The following is a 20,838-nucleotide window of genomic DNA, read 5'->3' on the forward strand; positions in this document are numbered from 1 at the left end:
ATTGATAGTTTTGAAATGTAAATAAGCTAGCAACTTATAGTGACTGCGCATTGGTGGTTAAATACAGAAGTTCGAAGGTCGCTGTTACATCTTCTCTCCTGCTCCACAGCAGAGTTTTGCTGATATGCTTGGCATTGGAATGATATGGGCTTGCACCTTATATATTACTCATCAGAAAATTTGGGGAGTTATCATCAGTTTTAAACACAGCCAAGAGATTTGCCTGTGCTATTTACAACTGTGAAGTCTCATTATTAAAGATTTTGTTGAAGATGTATGTAAGGGGGTTTCCCTAGACGACAGCGAGCTGAGCGACCCTGCGGGTGGCCAGGGAGGCTACATGTAAAAGGAATATGTTTTTCATTTTGCCTCTTTGCTTCTGTCGTCTATCGTCCCTCCCTTTAATTGGAGCTCTGAATTTGGAATAACATTGTTTTTGAACTGGGACTTCCTGGTTCAAACTCCTCATGCCTTTTCTAACCGTTTTCCAGTTGGATTATTTTTTGGAAATAAACTACCGCTTGCCCTCTTCACACAGGACCAAATGGTTTCAAAAGGTGCTGCAGTGAAAAGCTTCTCTAATTGCAGTTGCAAATCTCACAGAAACTCTGTGGGCAAGTAGGTGCAATTAATGTATAACGCCATTTGATATTAAAAGTAAAACGTGGCCCTTCTCTTCTCATGATGTGTTGGAGAGAAAAAAATACCAATTTCATAGTATAATTCCAGTTTTCTTTCTAAAGCAGGCAATTGCCACTGTTGATATTGCACCAGTGAAATCTGCCTTTCTTTCCTCTGTAAATGTTTGCAAGTTGATAAGTAATTCAAACAAATGAGCCATTGCACACATGGAAACACTTTCCAGAATTTCCCTCTCCGTGTGAGCAACTGGCATTTCCTTTAATTCTGTTGATGCTAGTTTACATTTGCATTTGGCCACATTCTCAGGTCAACACTGGTCAGGTGTGGAGTTACAAACAATGGTTTACTCATGCATTCCGAGTACAGCACCATTTACAGGTTACCATGACTACAAGGGATCAGAAAGGGCAGTGACTGATTCAGGATCACGTTTCAGATCACAATTGTTGGTTTTAAAGGTAAAGTGAGACTTGCAGGCTTCTAAATGTATAGCTTGCAAAATGCTGCCAAAACAACAAGATCAAAGCTAACATAATTCTGGTGAGTAAGCTTTAAGTGTAAACTTTCTAGGCTGCCTATTTTTAAAGGGGGTGCTTCAGTCTAATACAGGGGTTCCCAACCTGGTGTTGACGGACTGCTTGGTTAAGGGTAAGGTTGGGAACCCCTGGACTAAGATTATAAAAGTCTCTGGAGGTGGTCCTGCAAAATCAGAGCAGAATGCATCAGGCAATTTTCTGATGGTGACTGTACAAGGCCTGGACAAAGTCAGCGCTCTCAACAGGTTCATTTTACAGTAATGGTGAAAATGTTTTAAAAAAAAATTATTCAGACATGCAGCGTAGAACAGGTTCTTTCGACCCAATGAGCTGTGCTGCCCAGCAACCAACCTATTTAACCCTAGAGTAAATACAGGACCATTTACAACAGTGGTCCCCAACCACCGGGCCGCAAAGCATGTGCTACCGGGCCGCGAGGAAATGATATGAGTCAGCTGCACCTTTCCTCATTCCCTGTCACGCACTGTTGAACTTGAACATGGGGTTGCCAACTGTCCCGTATTAGCCGGGACGTCCCGAATATTGGGCTAAATTGGTTTGTCCCATACGGGACCGCCCTTGTCCCGTATTTCCCCTGCTAAGGTACAGCTTTCCTATGAAACCTTTTGTGCTGAAATGGTGTAAACCGAAGGAGCAATTAGCATTAATTTATATGGGAAAAATTTTTGAGCGTTGGTCCAGACCCAAAAAATAACCTACCAAATCATTCCAAATAACACATAAAGCCTACAATAACACTAACATATAGTAAAAGCAGGAATGATGTGATAAATACACAGACTATATAAAGTAGAAATAATGTATGTACAGTATAGTCGGGAAGATGAAGGCAAAACCATGGCAAAACCGATTTGTGGGAAAAAATCGGCACATCACGCATGCGCACACAGGTGCCTGCGCGAGGTTTCATGGTCATGGTAGTCTATTACCGGGGTAAGGTGTCCTGGGATTTGACTGCTACTTTTGTCCCTTATTTGGGAATGAGAAAGTTGGCAACCCTAACTGTAAAAGACATGTTGAGGTGAGTTTAACTCTACTTGAACACCCGCCCCCCCCCCCGCCGGTCAGCTGGTCCGCAAGAATATTGTCAATATTAAACTGGTCCGAGGTGCAAAAAAGGTTGGGGACCCCTGATTTACAATCATCAATTACCCTACTAACTGTTATGACTTTGGACTGTGGGAGGAAACCAGAGCACCCGGAGTAAACCCACCCGCTCGTGGGAAGGACATGCAAACTTCTTGCCGATAGCATCCAATTTGAACTCCGAACTCTGACACCTCAAGCTGAAATAGCGTTGTGCTAACCGCTACGCTCCCTTGGCGCACCGAAAATGTGGCTTGTTTGCAAAGCCAGGGCCTGATTTAAAACCGGAACACCACTCACGATCAACAAGTGTGAAGTTGAAGGAGCTTTGCTTGTACATTAAACCTGTGATGTTAGTTGTGCCCTGTGAAAGTTTGCACTGCTGAGTTTCCATTTGAGTCAAGAAACGCAGTGGCTTGTTACACTTCCAAGTTGTCTTAGCCGGCAGAAGTTGATGGTTTACATTTACTCTCCTGAGCAGGCAATAATTGAAAAGTTAAAAATAGATTACACTTGTTCTCCATTCTTTTAGCAGACAGTATCCCTAATTTTAGCAACAAATGTGGGAAAATGCAAACATCTGGTAGAACTCAGAGGGTTGAGCAACATCTGCTGGTGGTGAGGGTGAGACAGGAATTTGCCATGTTTCCGAGAGAGTCCCTGCATCAGGAGTTCCCCTCACAGAGACTGTTGACTCACTGAGTTCCTCCAGCAGATTGCTTCTCTCTCCAAATAAGCTGCAGTCTCTTGGCTTTCCAAATAAATATGGAGTTATGGTTTAAAACCAAGTGAAAGGCTTGGAAATTTTATTGCAAAACACTTCTTCTGCAGCACGCACTTTGACATCACGAGCAACGTAGCTTATGCCAATGAGGCTCACAGGCACCTCTCTTTCCCCGCTTCCCACTGAACGTGCTGCTTGATCACCTGTCCAATCCCCCACTCCCTCCCTGAGTGACCCACTCCTACCAATGACCATGGACCCTTGTCCCGATGAACCCCTACCAACTCCCTCATATTTTATTGTTTCCTCCCATTACCCTCTGCCAGCCCCGACATATGTGGAAGCTCAGCTAACTTGCTCTTTAATAGTGGCAGCTTGAAATAGGATACCTGTTTCATTGTCTACAGTGCCACGGACCTTGTATGAGTTTGAATGTTGTAGTCAGAAACTCTTAGTCATAACCCATCTGGGCTCCACACTTGGCATTGCCTTCATCTGTGTTTTCAGCTTCTCTGGACTGATGTCATTAAGCTCCACTATCAACACACAACAGAGGCAAGTGTTGCTGCATAAACAAATCTGTTGAGTTCCCAAAGCATTTCCCAACTGAACAGCCACATCACTTACTTCACAAGATTGATTGTTAGTGAGGTGAAGCCTGACTATAAAATGACTTCAGTTTCAATTGACAATCTTAAAGGTTCAGAGGTTGGTTTTATCATCAAAGTATGTATCATAGTCATAGTCATACTTTATTGATCCCGAGGGAAATTGGTTTTCACTACAGTTGCACCATAAACAATTAAATAGTAATAAAACCATAAATAATTAAATAGTAATATGTAAATTATGCCAGGAAATAAGTCCAGGACCAGCCTATTGGCTCAGGGTGTTTGACCAAGGGAGGAGTTGTAAAGTTTGATGGCCACAGGCAGGAATGACTTCCTATGACGCTCAGTGTTGCATCTCGGTGGAATGAGTCTCTGGCTGAATGTACTCCTGTGCCCAACCAGTACATTATGTAGTGGATGGGAGACATTGTCCAAGATGGCATGCAACTTAGACAGCATCCTCTTTTCAGACACCACCGTCAGAGAGTCCAGTTCCATCCCCACATCATCACTGGCCTTACGAATGGGTTTGTTGATCCTGTTGGTGTCTGCTACCCTCAGCCTGCTGCCCCAGCACACAACAGCAAACATAATAGCACTGGCCACCACAGACTCGTAGAACATCCTCAGCATCGTCTGATAGATGTTAAAGGACCTCAGTCTCCTCAGGAAATAGAGACGGCTCTGAACCCTCTTGTAGACAGCCTCAGTGTTCTTTGACCAGTCCAGTTTATTGTCAATTCGTATCCCCAGGTATTTGTAATCCTCCACCATGTCCACACTGACCCCATGGATGGAAACAGGGGTCACTGGTGCCTTAGCCCTCTTCAGGTCTACCACCAGCTCCTTAGTCTTTTTCACATTAAGCTGCAGATAATTCTGCTCACACCATGTGACAAAGTTTCCTACCGTAGCCCTGTACTCAGCCTCATCTCCCTTGCTGATGCATCCAACTATGGCAGAGTCATCAGAAAACTTCTGAAGATGACAAGACTCTGTGCAGTAGTTGAAGTCTGAGGTGTAAATGGTGAAGAAAAAGGGAGACAAGACAGTCTCTGGGGAGCCCCAGTGCTGCTGATCACTCTGTTGGACACACAGTGTTGCAAGCACATGTACTGTGGTCTGCCAGTCAGGTAATCAAGAATCTATGACACCAGGAAAGCATCCACCTGCATCGCTGTCAGCTTCTCCCCCAGCAGAGCAGGGCAGATGGTGTTGAACGCACTGGAGAAGTCAAAAAACATGACCCTCACAGTGCTCGCTGGCTCGTCCAGGTGGGCGTAGACACGGTTCAGCAGGTAGACGATGGCGTCCTCAACTCCTAGTCGGGGCTGGTAGGCGAGCTGGAGGGGATCTAAGTGTGACCTAACCATAGGCCACATAATACAACTCTGAGATTTGTCTTCTCCAGATACCCATAAAATACAGAAAACCATAGTAATTGAAAGAAAGGCATCAATCCCCCCGCATGAAAAAAAAGAAACAAAAACTCGCCAATCCCAAATCTTCCTCCCTCCCCCAACCATTCCCTTCCACCAAAACTAACAGATCACCCACATGGAGAAACAACATAAACATCAAACCCCAAACCCCCAGCCGGCCAATTGGCAACAAGAAAGAATGGGAGAGAGCATGAAACACCATAGAACTGAAAGAGGTCAATATGAACAACAGTTAGCTTGAACTACAGTCCAAGCCATAAATCTCAGAATTTCGATAACATCTCCGAGAGCATCGGGACTCAGTGGCCACTCTGAGGGCAGCGGCTCGAACCAGCAGGTCCTCCAAAGGAAGCCGTTGAACCAGCGGCCTCTCTGAAGGCAACAGGTCCTCCAAGAGCATCGCTTGAACCAGTGGGCTCTCCAAGAACCGCTTGCTCTCTTCCGCATTTACCTCCATGTTTCAATCTTCCTTGCCACTTTAATCGGTGAGAAATGGAGTCGATCATGGCCCCTCATCTCATTTCTGAGCTTCTCCTCGTGGTTTCTCTCCTGGAGTTTTCTTGGAGACAGCAGAGCAGTAGCTCACTTGATGGAACTACATTTGTAAGTCACAGGCCCCCATGGTATCAAAAACAAAATTAAGATAAAAAGAATAAATAGAAGGCGTAGAAAAACTGAAATGATTGACTATCTGGATAATGTTGCCTGAGGAATCATTGTTCGCTGGCGCCATCTTAACCCTCTATTTCCCTCAAAAGTTACTTAGTCCAGATGAATGGACAGTCTCGACATGAAACATCAGCTGTCTACTTCCCTCCACAGATGCTATCTAATGTGCTGAGCTCCTCCAGCAGTTCTTTTTGCGCTGCAGATTCCACCAAATCAATGAAGTTATTTATTTAGTTAGTAAGGTTCTTCTACTGTTGATAGCTGCCGCAAGATTCCTTTGTAGGGGCTGACCACTCCTGAGCTCTTGAGGATTTGAAGACCAAGCTATTTTGAATTCAAGCATGGCCCCAGACACATATTCTTAAACTGCCATTCTGCAGAGGAAGTTATGCCAACTTCAGGCTAGATCACTAATTTTGGATTGTATGCTTCTGTTTATTGATGAAAATATATGTTTAATTAAGATGGCGCCGGTAACTGGCGACTCTGCGCGTGCTCTCCCGAGCAAACTGCCCTCTACACTATCCTATACCCGAGAAACCCTTCTAAACCTTCAATCTGCAACACCTAGCAAGATCAACAACACCCTGGCGAAGCTACTGACCCAGCAGGAGACCACCGCGCCAGAATTGCTTCTTAAACTCCGGACTGCACCTGGACCCCACCAGCGAGGCCTGGTCCGAGGCCCACCCGGAGACCCACAGTCTGCTATTGTGCCAGAGAGCTTGGAGACGCGGCCCATTCCGAGAGCATCTCCGGAGCAGACAACCACACAGAAGTGACGTCGGAGACCTCGAGGTGCCCAAGACGCTTCCTCAGAGTTGTTAAGAAGAGATATGGTGTGTTGGCCTTCAGGGAAGGTAATGCACCCATGGCTGACAAGGGAAATTAGGGATAGTATCACTTCCAAAGAAGAAACATACCAATTAGCCAGAATTGGTATCGATAACAGACTTACTCTTACCAACAGCAGGACAGGCCAGTTATATCAGGGGTGTAGGAGGAAAAACAGTAAAAGCAGAAAGAAGCGAGAAGCAAATACTAGAAATTCGGGGAGTGCAGCTTCCAGTGTATTTCTGGGTATGTCCAAATAATGAAGGCACGATCCTTGGAATAGACGTATTAAGGGAAGCAGGAGCTGTTATAGATTCAGGAAAGGGAGAAATAATATGGACAAGTCAGGGGCAGTGAACGCATACAACCAACAGAATACACGGTCTGGCTGGCATAGGCGCAGCTGCCCCGATCACCAGACACTGCAGCCAGGATGGTGTCTATGGGTTACCTTGTCAGCAGTTCCCAGCTGTGTGGGCTAGAGACTCCAATTCCAGTTCCAGAACTCAACCCTTCAACTGGGACCCCATTTTGCAATGTGTGGTTGGTTAAAAGGGTATTTGTTCACCAATTAAAGCTTCCAAGTCTCTTAATTTCCAAGTTGTCTTGAGGGAGATTGCAAATGCATCGAATTAATGTGGAGGACGAAGAATTAGTGTGGGTATTCATATCATTTATACCTGCAGGCAGAAGTGAAACTGACTACTGGACTTTCATGGGTAAGTTGAAAAGAGCAGAAAAAGAATTCTCAATCCACTGCTCTCTCAAAATGCATATCAACAGCAAGTGCATAAAGCCACAGCGAGATATTAATCAGCCAGATGTTAACTGCAGGAGGCAGTAATTAAGCAACAACAAAATGGTTATGTTTTTAGTTTAAGCAATCTGGTGACTGTATAAATCATAATTGCCACTAATCTTGTTCTAGAACTACATATGAAAAATGGCAGTGTTGCTATGCAGCTAAAAGGCTGCAGGCTCTAATGAAACTGTATTCTAATACAGGAATGAACCACAGAGGTATAGAAGGAACGTGAAAACATGGGAATCTCAAATGTGCTGAGTTGGTTATGCCAGGGTCCAGTGAAATCGGGACATTGTAATTGTCATGGCACAAGGAGGGAGAAGTCAAGGCTAATATATCTGACTAATGTTCAATGAATTCCACTAGGAGGCACATGACAATGTAGGCTGATATGAGCTCAAGCTTGTTTCATACTTTGACAATAAAAATGAACCTTTGAACCTTTGAACATTTTTTGCATTCTCATAAACCTCCCCGGACCATTTTCAACGACAGCGTATCTTTTCTTCGATAAGGAGGCCTAAACTGTTCACGATACTGCAAGTATATCAGCCCAATGCCTCATAAAGCCTGAGCATTACAGGCTTGCTTTAGTATCCTAGTCCTCTCGAACATTGTAATTGGCTTCCATACCACCAACTCAACCTGTAAATTAAACCTGAGGAAATCCTGTATGAAGACTCCCAAATCTATAAAATCTCCTCTCATTCTTCTGAATTCCATTGAGTACAGTCCCAGGTGACTCAATCTGCAAAAATCCCTTATCTGTGGATAAACCTTCTCCACACCATCTCCAAAGCCAGTATATCTTTCCTCAAGTATGGAGACCAGAACTGCACGCGGTACTCCAGGTGCGGTCCTGCCAGTACCCTGTACAGTTGAGGCATAAACTCCCTGCTCTTAAATTCAATCTCCCTATCAACGAAGGCAAACATTTCCTTTGCTTTCTGGATAACCTGTTGCACCTGCAAGCCAACTTTTTGTGATTCATGCACAAGCACTCCTCAAGTCCCATTGCACAGCAGCATGCATAATCTTTTACCATTTAAGTAATAATCTGATCTATTTTCCTTCCAAAGTGGATAACCTCACATTTACCAACATTGTATTCATCTGCCAGACGCTTGCCCGCTCACTTAACCTATCTGCAGCTCTCTGCAAACTGTCTACATCCTCTGTAGAGTTTGCTTTTCCAATCAATTTAATGTCATCAGCAGACTTAGATACACTACCCTCGGTCCCCTCTTCCACATTGCTGATGAATATTGTGAACAACTGTGGGCCCAGCCTCAACTCCTGTGGCACTCCACTCACTACTGTCCACCAACCAGAGAAACACCCATTTATCCCTTTTGGACAGTTGCATGGGTAGGAGAGGTGTAGGGGATGTGGATCAAATGCAGGCCAATGGGACTCACCTCGCTGGCCAACCTTGTCAGCACAGACGATAAAATCAAAGATCTAGGTTCTGGACTGTTATTCTCGATACGTCTAATACTAATTGCTACAGATAATTCGACTGATTCACTGTGTTAGAATGGCACAATTGCTTGCTAAAATCTTTGATGTTTCTGTATGTCTGCAACATTCAGAACATTTAGAATCATCTAAATAAAACAGCGAAAGAATTGAAAATTATTCAAATTCCCCCCAAAAAAAGTGCAAGCAGGTTTTTTACATTACAGCCGAGACTGCATTCAATAGTGCTGTATGGACGTTTTGTGATATTGCAGAAGTATTTTTGCAGAGGTAGTGTATATGTTAATTCATACCCTTTAAACCTTTGGGCCAATGCTGGTAAGTGTATGATACAACAGTGTCTCTGTGCAGGAGTATTGATAAGTGACTCAAGTATTACTGTGATGCCATGAGAGTAATTGCTCTGATTGTTTTAAATTAACCAGGTTGAGAAACATTCCGCTTGCATTAAGGCATCTGCTACGTCACGCTGGCGTGTAACCACATGCCACTTCCTTTAAAGATGATTAGCTCCTTCTCCAGTTATGCAGCTGGTTAGGGCAGGTTGAAGTCAGTCAGCAAATATAACACCACTATTTAAAAAGAAATGCGGGAGAGAGAAAATTTGTTACCAACCAGTTAGCCTGACATCAGCAGAAGAGAAAATGAGAGCCTGTTATTAAGCAAGTGGTAGCAGTGTACTTAACAATAAAAATAAAGGGTTGGATAGGGTTAATACTAGTATATGAAAGAGGCTCTGCTTCATTATCTGCTCATTTTTTGGGATCGTCACTGGCAAGGCCACGATTTAAAATTCACTGCCTACCCCTAATTGTCCTTCAAGGTGGTGAGCTACTGTTGTCCCTGTGATGGAGTTATTCCTACAATGCTGTTGGGTAGGGAATTTCAGTGTGTATAAAGGCAAGGTCAGTCTGGCATTTGCTTTGCAGAAGAACTGTGCAGGTTGTGTTCCCACGTACCCGCAGATTGAAGAGGTGGTGGATAAGGGAAGTGCTGTAAAAACAGGCTGCTCATGCAACAGTGGTTTATTGTGTAGATTGTACTGACATGTTTCAGGGTGTGAACAGAAGAGCGATTGATTATATTAGCTTTATTTGTCCCCTGTACATTGAAACATACAGTGAAGTGCATCTGGGATATGCTGGGGGCAACTCACAAGTGTTGCCACGTTTCTGGCGCTAACATAGCATGCCCGCAATTTACTAAATATAATTCATACCTCTTTAGAATGCGGCAGGAAACCAGAGAACCTGCTGGAAACCCAAGCAGTCACGGGGAGAACGTACAAGTTCTTTACAGGCAGCAGCAGGAATTGAATCCCGATCTTACAGCAGGTACGCTGTAAAGCATTGCGCTGCCTGCTACCACGCTACCATGGCGCCAAGCTTCTCCAGATTCGTTGGGGCTGCACTTAACCTGGCAAGGGGAGGGCATTCCATCGTGCTTATGACTTGTGCCTCGTGTACAGCTTTAAGATTTCAGGAAGTGAGCCTCTCTTCGTAGGAAATGCACCCTCTGACCTGGTTTTGCAACCGTAGTGTTTGTGTGGCTGATACAATTTCCATTCAACAGGTGTGCCCCAGAATGTTAATGGTAGAGGACTCGGTGTTGTTAAATATTAAGCTGGGTGGTAGACTTGACTTTGTTAGAGATGGCCATTGCTTGACACTCTTTGGGTTGGTGTGGCTTCATTAGCCAATCCTGAGCGTATGCCAGTTTGTGCTGCATGCAGGTAGGGCTTAATTTGTTTGCCAAACAGTTGTCAATAAAATTGAATATTATATAATTATGAGCAGGTATCTCCACCTGACTTAATGTAAGGAAGGTTATTCATAAAATGATGAAAAATGCTTGGATGTGAAATTTATCTTGAGGAACTTCTGCAATAATGTCCTGAGGCTAGGAAGGCTGATCTGCACAGTCACAACCACCTTCCTTTCTGCAAGTTTATGATCCCAATTATTGGATATGTTTTCCTTGATGCCCTTTGACTTCAATTACTAAGAATCCTTGATAACATTCTGCCTTGAAACGTACAGCAGCAACTCTCAGCTCACCTCCTGGGATTTCAGGGGAAAGTTTATTACGTGGAATGGTTTACATCTGGAATAAGATTAATTTTATTCATCGTATGTACATTGAAACTTCAAAACATGCAGTGAAATGCTTCACTTGCATCAAAACAAACCAGCAAGGATTTTAAAAACGCAAACACAAGGAATTCAACAGGTGCTGGAAATTCAAGCAACACACATTTTGCTGGGGACTCCGCTAGTGTTGCCACACTTTCGACGCCAACACAGCATGAACACAACCTACTGACTCTAACCACTTGTTTTTTGAATGTGGGAGGAAATTGGAACTCAGTAGAAACCCATGTGGTCACAGGGAGAACGTGGAAACTCCTTACAGGAAGAGGCAGGAATTGAATCCCTGTCAGAAACCACTGGTGCTGTAATAGCATTTCACTAACCACCACATGAAGCGGTGAAGTAAGATACAATCATATTTGTGAGAGTCTTTGGTGACATATCAAGTATTCTCAAACTCCTAATGAGACATTGCCACAGTTGTGCCTTCTTTGTGATTGCATTAGTATGTTGAACCCAGGATAGATCTTCAGAGATGTTGACACGCAGGAACTTGAAACTGCTCAGCTCCCTGATGGCCCAAGGAGACCTGGGGAACTTGAGACAGGGCTGGTAAACTCAAGCCAGACCTGATGCTCTCAAGACAGGGCTGGTAAACTCAGGAGCATTGCATATAACTCGGGAACATTGCATGTAACCCAGAAGCACGGAACACCATGGAAGACCTAGCAAACCTTGCATATGACTCAGAAACATGGTATATAACTTGGGATGTACGCTCGGAATGTAGACTCTGGAAACTCAGAACATAGACTTGGGACTTGCACTGAGAATAGAAGGCACCCTTGACTCCAGCTGACCAATGTCAAAGCCATTGTTAAACCTCCGGTGGGTCCATCGGTTGCAGGGTCCTTCTGTCACGGTGAGCGCTAACGACGACTGAACCCAAGTGTGGAGGAACAACAGAACAACAGCTTTATTATGTCCTCAACCATCAATTTGGAGTATATTATATAATGATAGCTCCTGCCTAATTGTTCCCCTATTTCTCCTTTTCTCTTTTCTGAACAACACACACAAATGCCGGGAGAACTCAATGAGTTAGGCAGTGTCTGTGGAGGGGTATAAACTGGCAAGACACTTCAACAGGACCCTTTCTGCACTGATTTGTTATTCATTACCAGATCTGAGAACAAATCCTTCTCTCTTCACTTTATACATAACAAATTAGAAAAATTCTGCATATCCTATAGAAACTCTATTCCATTAACCCCTTTAATTTTCTCTTCTATCTAACTAGCATTGGGATTATTGAAATCTCCCAAGATTATTTTATGTTTTTTTCACTCATTTCAATATTTTTTCTACTTCTTCCACCTCTGTACATAATGTCCATAGATGTGATTGAACTTTTACCATACTTTATCCAAATCCATATGGATTCTGTCTTAGATTTCCTTTTCTATTATCAGTTTGCTGTTCCAATAAGTACTAATACTCCATCTTCCCATTTCCTCCCACTTTCTAACTATGTACTACCCTATAATATTTAATTCCCAGTCCTACCTGTTCTATTGCCATGTCTTGGTGATCGGCTGGTCTTTGTGCAAGACTGCCAGCTCCCCTCTTCCATCATGGACTCTGTATGTATTGCTGTAATATAATTTCCAGTTACATTGTGGTTTAGCGATTTATTACTGCTCTGTCCTTTTGACACCTCCCTCTTTTCCTTTTTATCGACTGCTCCCTGTAAGTGTGACTCCTTCCCTATCTTCTCACTAATATAAAGCAATTGTCACCACCTCACAATTTCGGCAGTCCCATTTTGGAGTGGGCAGGGAACATCCTATTGGCACAGCTGCTTTCACACCTAGAAAGGAAAACTTTCTTTCCCACACCAGGTCTTTAGCAACATGCTCTTTAGTAACACAATCCTCAAGATTCGCCTTTTTGAATGCAGAGAATGTCACCTGTGCCCCTAAGTAAAGAGTCTCCTATCGCTAACGCTTTATTTGTTTAGAGATACAGCACAGTAACAGCGCCTTCCAGCCCACAAGCTCACACTGCCTGATTACATCCATGTGATCAATGAACCCATATGTTCTTTGTAATGTGGAAGGAAATAGTTCTTTACTGATTTTCTTCCCTCTTGCCACTGTGGCCTTTTGTCCTTGCACAGTGGTTGTCCACCCTATAGTCTTTCTGCTTATCATGTTGTACCTGCTGGATGAGGCCAGTGCCTCTCACACTTCCCTGTCAGACTCTCATAAATCTCTACTACCCAGCTCTCCTTGAATTCTACCATCGTCTAGGACAGGGGTCCCCAACCTTTTTTGCATCGCGGACCAGTTTAATATAGATAATATTCTCGCGGATCAGCCGACCGGGGGAGGGGGTGTTCAAGTAGGGTTAAACTCACCTCAACATGTCTTTTACAGTTAGGGTTGCCAACTTTCTCACTTCCAAGTAAGGGACAAAAGTAGCAGTCAAATCCCGGGACACTTGTGTTTGCCCCAGGAAGGACTACCATGACCATGAAGCCTTGCGTGGGCACCTGTGTGCGCATGCATGACGTGTGCATATTCGACATGCGCATGCGCATACGTGCTGATTTTTTCCCCCACAAATTAGTTTTGGCTTAATCTTCCCGACTATACTGTACATACATTATTTCTACTTTATATAGACTGTGTATTTATCATATCATTCCTGCTGTTACTATATGCTAGTGTTATTGTAGGTTTTATGTGTTATTTTTTGGGTCTGGGAACGCTCAAAAATTTTTCCCATATAAGTTAACAGTAATTGCTTCTTCGCTTTACGCCATTTCGGCATGAAAGGTTTCGTAGGAATGCTCTACCTTAGCAAGGGAAATATGGGACAAGGGCGGTCCCGCATAGGACAATCCAATTTAGCCCAATATCCGGGATGTCCCAGCAAATACTGGATAGTTGGCAACTCTATGTTCAAGTTCAACAGTGCGTGACAGGAATGAGGAAAGGTGCAGCTGACTCATATCGTTTCCTCGCGGCCTAGTGGCACATGCTTTGTGGCCCGGTACCAGTCTGTGGCCCAGGGATTGGGGACCGCTGGTCTAGGATGCAACTGTATGCTGGAGGCTTTTTTTTAGTGTGCAAAAGAGACCTTCATACTTATGTGTTATTATCTCAAGGATGGATGCGATTCTGGTTTAGTTTTCAGAAATGAAACAGAATAAGAGGAGTGTGTTCAAAGGAATACAAGTGATCGTTATATAAATGAGTTTAAAGTAGTCTGGAAAGGGACAGTGCCTACATTGTGCCCTGATTATCCACCCACTCATAGTCTTCTTGGACATGATCTTCATGTACCCTTGTACGCTGGCGATTGCCAAAAGCCACACAACTAGATCACATGGATGAGGGGAACCAATTTCAATGCTAAACGATCTATCATAGTTTGATTTCAAAGAAAGGCTGGTCAAGTAATTAGACAATCGTGGACATCTAGCAGAGGTATTCTGTTACAAACTAGGCATATTTCATAAGAAGGCAAGATGACACTGTTCTCCAGATGACGAAGAAATAAAGCTAATATAAAGAGATAGGTGCAAGAGCGAGCAAGGCTGCCCCACCATTCCATATGATCATGATGACCTGCCCCAGACCTCACTTCTTTTGTGCCAGTTCTCAGTTCTCCAATCTTTCAAAAGTTAATCTACTGCCACTTCAAATTCCCTTCACAAACCTTCACATCCCACTGCTGTAGAGAATTCCAGAGATTTACTATGCTGTGTGAAAAATTCCAACACACCTCAGTTTTAGATTACCCCCTCACCTCCACTGCCTCCAATCCCACTACCAATTGTACCTCCTCTTGATTTTTCCACTGGTGGAAACATCTTGACCTCTATCCTGCCCCCTCAGGATCTTACACACATTAGTCAGATCTCCTCTCATTTTCCTAAATTTCAAAGCATAAAGATAAAATTTATTTAGCTACTCCTGATCCCTGAAATTGGCTTTTCAATCTTTTTTGGACTGCCAGTATATCCTTTTTTAAATAAGGGGGCCAAAACTATGCACAGTATTCTAGGTATGGCTTTCCAAGTACCCTCTTCTTCTAACTAAACTTACACATTTCTGAACTTCATCCCACTTGCAGTAAAGGCTAGTACATCATTTACTTTCCTAAGCAAATGATATACCTGCCTGCAACACTTTGTATTTCATTCTCAAACACTTGTATCTCTTTGAACTCCATTCATCTGCCATCTTTTTCCATTCAGATAATAGCTTGTCTTTAACAAAATACATGACTTTGTTTTTACAAATTAAACTCCATTTGCCAGGTTTTCACTCATTCAACACATTTGTGTCTGAGTCCATATACCCTCAATAGCACATGCTGTCCCACTGATTTTCCGGTCATTGGCAATTATGAATACCTTACAGTCTGCTCCTCTTTAATATGAATCACAAATAATTGGGACCCAAAAACAGATCCTTCGAGCACTCAACCAGTTGCATACTCCAGGCTTGAAAAAGACCCATTTATTCTGACGCAAACACGAGGAATTCTGCAGATGCTGGAAATTCAAGCAACACACATCAAAGTTGCTGGTGAACGCAGCAGGCCAGGCAGCATCTCTAGGAAGAGGTACAGTACCTGTTTTTTTTTCAAGAAAGGTTGGCTAAAAATTCATTCTCTACTCAAAAGAGCATTGACAATTATTTTTGGATTATTATATCTACAACTGACTGATCAGCATACCATCAGCTGTATATTTAATAATTTTTACGCAGGGTTTCCCGGAGACCTGAAATGGGTTCCTCCAGAGATAGTGAAACCGTTGATTGAAGTTTTGAAAACTAACTGAGTTCCAGTAAAGTATCAGAGGACTGAAGAATGATAAATTCAATTCAAGATTAATGAATTGAATAGTCATGAGTACAGGCAAACGAGACAGCGTTTCTATGGGGTCAAGGTGCAAAGATGCATTACCAACAGTCACACACAGTAAGTACACACAAGATCCACACCCTTCCACCCCACCCTGTGACACCGTGATTTAATGACCAATCTTCGCAGATACAGGTCAACAAACCCATACAGAATATTAGTAACAATACAACGATGCAGAATATGCGGCAAAAATAGGAAAACAGATTATTATCTGAATGGTGGCCGATTAGGAAAAGGGGAGGTGCAACGAGACCTGGGTGTCATTATACACCAGTCATTGAGAGTGGGCATGCAGGTACAGCAGGCGGTGAAAAAGGGGAATGGTATGCTGGCATTTATAGCGAGAGGATTCGAGTACAGGAGCAGGGAGGTACTACTGCAGTTGTACAAGGCCTTGGTGAGACCACACCTGGAGTATTGTGTGCAGTTTTGGTCCCCTAATCTGAGGAAAGACATCCTTGCCATAGAGGGAGTACAAAGAAGGTTCACCAGATTGATTCCTGGGATGGCAGGACTTTCATATGAAGAAAGACTGGATGAACTGGGCTTGTACTCGTTGGAATTTAGAAGATTGAGGGGGGATCTGATTGAAACGTATAAGATCCTAAAGGGATTGGACAGGCTAGATGCAGGAAGATTGTTCCCGATGTTGGGGAAGTCCAGAACGAGGGGCCACAGTTTGAGGATAGAGGGGAAGCCTTTTAGGACCGAGATTAGGAAAAACTTCTTCACACAGACAGTGGTGAATCTGTGGAATTCTCTGCCACAGGAAACAGTGGAGGCCAGTTCATTGGCTATACTTAAGAGGGAGTTAGACATGGCCCTTGTGGCTACGGGGGTCAGGGAGTATGCAGGGAAGGCTGGGGCGGGGTTCTGAGTTGGATGATCAGCCATGATCATAATAAATGGCGGTGCAGGCTCGAAGGGCCGAATGGCCTACTCCTGCACCTATTTTCTATGTTTCTATGTTTCTATACAGTCCAGATGCCCCAGCCCACCCATATCATCTGTCGACCAGCCCCCAAAAGCTTGACCGTGGCTTTGAAGCCCAGTTGTTGCCACGATGCCCGACTCCCATTTGGCGAATCCATGGCTTTGAGGCCCAGTCCCTCACATATACGAGCACATATAGAATACTCGTGAAGACACAACCACAAATATATATATATATATAGTCCAGACCCCTCAGTCCATTTGAAATCTTGGATCCACAACTGCACTCTGACAGCCCCAGTAGAGCGCACTGGCTTGGACACCTCTTCTGCTGGCAGCTGAAAAGCAAGCGACCATGCAGCTTAAGGCCCTGAGTCCACTGGGTGCAGCCAGGGTTGCCAACTGTCCCGTATTAGCCGGGACATCCCGTATATTGGGCTAAATTGGTTTGTCCCATACCGGACCGCCCTTGTCCCGTATTGCCCCCACTAAGGTAGAACTTTCCTATGAAACCGTTCGTAAGCCGAAATGGCGTAAAGCAAAGAAGCAATTACCATTAATTTATATGGGAAAAATTTTTGAGCGTTCCCAGACACAAAAAACAAACCTAGCAAATCATACCAAATAACACATAAAACCTAAGATAACACTAACATATAGTAAAAGCAGGAATGATATGATAAATACACAGCCTATATAAAGTAGAAATAATGTACATACAGTGTAGTTTCACTCAGACAGAATCGGGAAGATTAAGCCAAAACCGATTTGTAGAACAAAAATCGGCATGTACACACCTGCGCACGTCACGCATATACACACAGGTGCCCGCGCAAGGCTTCGTGGTCATGGTAGTCTTTTTCGGGGTAAACACAAGTGTCCCGTATTTGACTGTTACTTTTGTACCTTATTTGGGAGTGAGAAAGTTGGTAACCCTAGGTGCAGCCAAACATGAAAAACCTGCATTCAGCAACAACACAGCTCGTCTTCTGCCGAGCGAAACCTTGGGAGGGCAGCTCCGACTTTGTCCTGGACACCGCACCACCCCACCCCCATTAAAGCACTAGGGCTTTGTCCCTCACTGTGGGCGGCTGCAAACAGGGGGCACCGAGGCTTCAGGCCTAGTCCTTGCCACAATTGACCAATCCAACCCCATTACTCAAGATGAAAGGAAGGCAAAAAGCAAATAATTATAGACTTTTCAGCTTAATTTGGTGAATTGGTTTACTATCGTCACGTGTACAGTGAAAACCTGTCCTGTATAGCATTCATACTGATCATTTCATTACAAAGTGTGCTGAGGCAGTACAATGCACAAGGTACAAAGTAAAACAGTCACAGAATGACGTGTTACAGCTATAGGGGAAGTGCAGTGCAAATAAACAACGAGCAAGGTCATCATGACGCAGATTGTGAAGTCAAGAATTTACCTTAATGTACCAGGAACCTGTTTAATAGTCTTATAAAAGCAAGATAGAAGCTGTGCTCGAGAGAGGCCTGCTTCCAGGCTTTTGTATCTTCTAGACGATGGGAATGGAAGATGAAAGAATGTCTGGGGCGGTGGGGTCTTTGATCATGTTGGCTATTTTACTGACGCGATGAGAAGTTTAGCTTAACATCTACTGTTGGCAAGAATTTGGGGTCTGCAGTCAAGTACAGTACCTAATCATTTAAAGGTAATCAAACCGAATTACCGTTGTTTTATGAAAGGTAAACTTGGTTTGATGATTGAACTTCAAGGGTGAATTTACTTCAAAGTCAATAAAAGGGAACCTGCAGATGCAGTGTGGTTAAATTTTCAGAAGGCATTTAACAAGGAGCCAGATAAAAGGCTGGTGCTTTAGAGCTCATGGTAGTAGGGGAAGTATGGGAGTATGGATTAAAAATTTACAAAAAAGGATGTCAGAATAAATGGTGAATGCAGCAGGCCAGGTAGCATCTCTAGTAAGAGGTACAGGCAGCGTTTCGGGCCAAGACCCTTCGACAGGGCTAACTGAAAGAAGAGCTAGTAAGAGATTTGAAAGTGGAAGGGGGAGGGGGAGATCCAAAGCCTACTGACTCTCACAGCTATCTGGACTATTCGTCTTCTCGCCCTGTCTCTTGCAAAAATGCCATCCCCTTCTCGCAGTTCCTCCATCTCCGCCGCATCTGCTCTCAGGATGAGGCTTTTCATTCCAGGACAAGGGCGATGTCCTCCTTTTTTAAAGAAAGGGGCTTCCCTTCCTCCACCATCAACTCTGCTCTCAAATGCATCTCCCTCATTTCACGCACATCTGCTCTCACTCCATCCTCCCGCCACCCCACTAGGAATGGGGCTCCCCTTGTCCTCACCTACCACCCCACCAGCCTCTGGGTCCAACATATAATTCTCCGTAACTTCCACCACCTCCAACGGGATCCCACCACTAAGCACATCTTTCCCTCCCCCCCCCTCTGCTTTCCGCAGGGATCGCTCCCTACGCGACTCCCTTGTCCATTCGTCCCCCCCATCCCTCCCCACCGATCTCCCTCCTGGCACTTATCCTTGTAAGCGGAACAAGCGCTACACATGCCCTTACACTTCCTCCCTCACCACCATTCAGGGCCCCAGACAGTCCTTCCAGGTGAGGCGACACTTCATCTGTGAGTCGGCTGGGGTGACATACTGCGTCCGGTGCTCCCGATGGGGCCTTCTATATATTGGCGAGACCGGACGCAGACTGAGAGATCATTTTGCTGAACACCTACGTTCTGTCTGCCAGAGAAAGCAGGATCTCCCAGTGGCCACACATTTTAATTCCACGTCCCATTCCCATTCTGATATGTCTATCCACGGCCTCCTCTACTGTAAAGATGAAGCCACACTCAGGTTGGAGGAAAAACACCTTATATTCCATCTGGGTAGCATCCAACCTGATGGCATGAACACTGACTTCTCAAACTTCTGCTAATGCCCCACCTCCCCCTCGTACCCCATCCGTTATTTATTTATATACACACATTCTTTCTCTCTATCTTCTTTTTCTCCCTCTGTCCCTCTCACTATACCCCTTGCCCATCCTCTGGGTTTTTCCCCCCCTCCCCCTTTTCTTTCTCCCTGGGCCTCCTGTCCCGTGATCCTCTCATATCCCTTTTGCCAATCACCTGTCCAGCTCTTGGCTCCATCCCTCCCCCTCCTGTCTTCTCCTATCATTTTGGATCTCCCCCTCCCCCTCCCACTTTCAAATCTCTTATTATCTCTTCTTTCAGTTAGGCCTGACGAAGGGTCTCGGCCCGAAACGTCGACTGTACCTCTTCCTAGAGATGCTGCCTGGCCTGCTGCGTTCACCAGCAACTTTGATGTGTGTTGCTTGAATTTCCAGCATCTGCAGAATTCCTCGTGTTTGCATAGTTAAGCTTAGCTTATCCTTCTCAAAATTATTCTCTTTCTTTCCATAAGGCATAGGAGCAGAATTAGTCCATTCAGCTCATCAAGTCTGCTCCACCATTCCATCATGGCTGATCCCAGATCCCACTCAAACCCATTCACCTGCCTTCTCGCCATATCCTTTGATGCCCTGACTGATTAGGGAACAATCAACTTCCGCCTTAAATATACCCACGGACTTGTCCTCCACAGCAGTCTGTAGCAGAACATTCCACAGATTCTCTACTCGCTGGTAAAAAAAATACTCCTTATCTCTGTTCTAAAAGGTTGCCCCTCAATTTTGAGAGTATGCCCTCTAGTTCTGGATACCCCCACCATAGGAAACATCCTCTCCACATCCACCCAATCTAATCCTTTCAACATTCGGTAGGTTTCAATGAGATCACTCTGCATCCTTTTAAATTCCAGTGAGTACAGGCCAAAAACTGCTAAACACGCCTCATATGTTAACTCCTTCATTCCCAGAATCATCCTCGTGGACCTCCTCTGGACTCTCTGTAATGACAACACATCCTTATGGGGCCCAACACTGTTGACAATACCCCCAGTGCGGCCTGACTAGAGTCTTATAAAGCCTCAGCATTATCTGCTTGGTTTTATATTCTAGTCCCCTTGA

At 44.3% G+C, this 20,838-nt stretch overlaps 1 long non-coding RNA gene across 2 annotated transcripts in view; it reads left to right on the forward strand.

Moving 5' to 3' along the window:
* Positions 1 to 1,061: 1,061 nt before the first annotated feature.
* The window catches only part of LOC140210627 (uncharacterized), a 74,863-nt gene continuing 55,086 nt past the window's right edge, over positions 1,062 to 20,838 (forward strand). For both annotated transcript variants that reach the window (XR_011889263.1, XR_011889264.1), the window contains exon 1: positions 1,062 to 1,182. This is a non-coding gene — a long non-coding RNA (uncharacterized lncRNA). The remainder of the gene's footprint in view (positions 1,183 to 20,838) is intronic.

This window comes from Mobula birostris, chromosome 15 (genome assembly GCF_030028105.1).
Source record: "Mobula birostris isolate sMobBir1 chromosome 15, sMobBir1.hap1, whole genome shotgun sequence".
Classification (NCBI taxonomy): Eukaryota; Metazoa; Chordata; class Chondrichthyes; order Myliobatiformes; family Myliobatidae; genus Mobula; species Mobula birostris.